Source organism: Apodemus sylvaticus, chromosome X (genome assembly GCF_947179515.1).
Source record: "Apodemus sylvaticus chromosome X, mApoSyl1.1, whole genome shotgun sequence".
NCBI lineage: Eukaryota > Metazoa > Chordata > Mammalia > Rodentia > Muridae > Apodemus > Apodemus sylvaticus.
In genome coordinates, this window is record NC_067495.1 from 31,206,216 (window position 1) to 31,208,891 (window position 2,676).

The window sequence follows — 2,676 nt, forward strand, 5'->3', positions numbered from 1 at the left end:
AAAAAACTAAGTAGGAAACCAAACATTTCTGTAATTCTTGATAACATTTTAAAGATTAAATTTAGAAAAAAAAAGATTTCTTTAACTTAAAGTTAGTTTAGTAATTTAAAAATCTCAAAGCTCTTCACAACTGCTCCAGAGAATCTCCATGGTTCCTTCCAGCCCTATGTGCCCAGCCCTCATTTTCAATTTTAAATGTATATTTAAATATAGGACCTTAGGGAAATGAATTATGAAATTATTTCTTTTATCTTTCATATTCCCTAATGAATGTTCTCCAAGTTTAGAGAATCTTTTGCTATTCTTGTTGTTATTTTTGTTGTTGTTGTTGTTATAGTTGCTATTAAGCAGTCTTTATTGGTACTGGGGAAATGTAGCAGAAGTCACTCTAAGCTGCCACCTCTTTGTTTTCTTCCTTAGTGAAATAGATACCAGAGAAGAACATGCCTTGTTTTATGTCTTTCTGCTTTATTCTTTTTTTTAAAGCCCTCTCAGTGAATCTGCAGCTAGGCTGGCATCTGGCAAGCCTTCCTACCCCTCCCTCCTGTCTTCACTCCCTAAAGTGTTGGCATTACAGACAAGCATGGTTCAACCTGGCTTTTTACTTGGGTGCTGGGGTCCTAACTCACATCTTCAGATTATACAGTGAGACCCACTGGGTCATCACTTCAGCCTCCTTATTTTTCTCATGAGATTTTGTTGTACTTTGTGTTACTTTCCTTCTAACTTACTGTTAATTGAAAACCCGAATTCTATGTGGGTGTAGAGGACAGTGAATCCCCATATACCTGTAAGCTGGCTTCACCTGTTCACATTTTGTTATCCTTCCTCTCTTTCCATCCTCAATCTTCATTCCATTTGAAAAGAAAAAGTTAAAGCCATTATTATGTTGACCTATATACACCTCCCCATGAATGGCCTAAAGAGATAGATATTCTCTTACATAATTACAATACTGAATCATATTGAAGAAATTTAACATAGGTGATAGTATCTACAAATAGATAACCTTATATTCAGAATTTCCCAGTTCCCAAAATTGTTGTCTTTTACTTCCTTATTAGTCCTAGCTCAGGAAAAAAAATCTTAAATAGCTTCAAAAGCCAGTGGAGCATGTCTGGTCGGATTCTGCTCAACTTTCTGGCAGAACATGGCATTTTTGAACATGCCTTTCTTAAAACAGTTATTGCCCTTGGCTTCAGTGACAACACGTTCTTCCAGGTTTCCTTTTATGTCTTTGTCTGAATTGTTCTCACTGGCTCCACTTTCTTCCAACTTTTAAATGATGAAAGCCCCCTGGGTTCCTTTTAGGCTTCTTACTTTGTTACCCTCATGCTCCTCTGCGGTGGCTTTATGACTTTAATTCTATGCCTTCATTTTTCATTGCATCATATGTTAAAATTCCTAGTTTATTGAGACTTCCCATTAAAAGTTTTCTTTGTAAAAGGAGTTCACTTATTTTTTCATTTGAAATTGTAGTCCCTCTTAATAATAGTGAATCAATCATTTTTTGATGTGATAACATGTTTGCCTTGAGACTTGTGTAGGTTTGATAATACAACACATTTCTTGTTTGAGTAAAATGGATAAAAATCCCAAACAAAACTAAAATAACTCAGTTCTATCAACCTTTTAATTCTATATACCAATTAAATGAATTTTCACTTTTTCTTTTACTTTTTGTGTGATTAGCACACCTTTGCTTTTAAATTGCTAAACATTTTCAGACCCTGATAGAAGCTATTTAAATATCAATTTTTGAATCAAGAATCTCAGAGGGCAGGAAATAAAATGATGTGGCATTATCCATTTGAGTGACTTATTTAAAACTAGCTTTTAGCTTTTACTGGGCCATCTTTCTGGTTGCATCCTAGTAATCATTAGAAAATCCTGTTACAGAGAGACATAATTCAAATTAATATCAGAAAGGGCAGTACCTAAGCTCCAGTTGCCAGTTATTTTCCATAATCAGAACATTTCTAAAATTATGGCTCATATTCTATTAGGCTTTTAGCAGGTGTAACTGACAAAATTCTGATTGTATTTGACCTTTGAAGAACAAATGTGATTAGTAATTAATAGCAAGGGAGACAAAACAGAATTGTCGTCAAGACATTAATTTTTTCTAAGATTAAACATCATTACTGAAGTGTTCATAGGGCATATGAGAGAAAAATTTAAAATACTTGAAAATGAGGTTGATCCCTTCACCTAGCTACAGTTCTTTTAGATAGTTAAGAATACAATAGCACTGCAATTTAATGATTCTTTTTAAAACATTTTTAAAGTTATTCTTTAATCTTTTTTAATTTTCTTTTTTCTTTTTTAAATTTTTTTAATTTTCTTTTTTTTAATTTTTTAAATTTTGTATATTCTTTGTTTACATTCCAAATGATTTTCCCTTTCCAAGTTCCCCCCTCCCCATAAGTCCCATAAGCCCTCTTCCCTCTGCCTATTCTCTAATCAACCCCCTCCTACTTCTCTGTCCTGGCAATCCCCTACAGTGCTGCATCAATCCTTTCCAGGACCAGGGCCCTCTCCTTCCTTCTTCTTGGGAATGACTTGGTATGTGAATTGTGTCTTGGGTCTTACAGAAAATGGGATACTGCTTTTGTCCTGCCCCGAGTGTTTTACTGAGCTATCTTGTTTTATTTTGGTGTTACCTAGCTAGAGCTT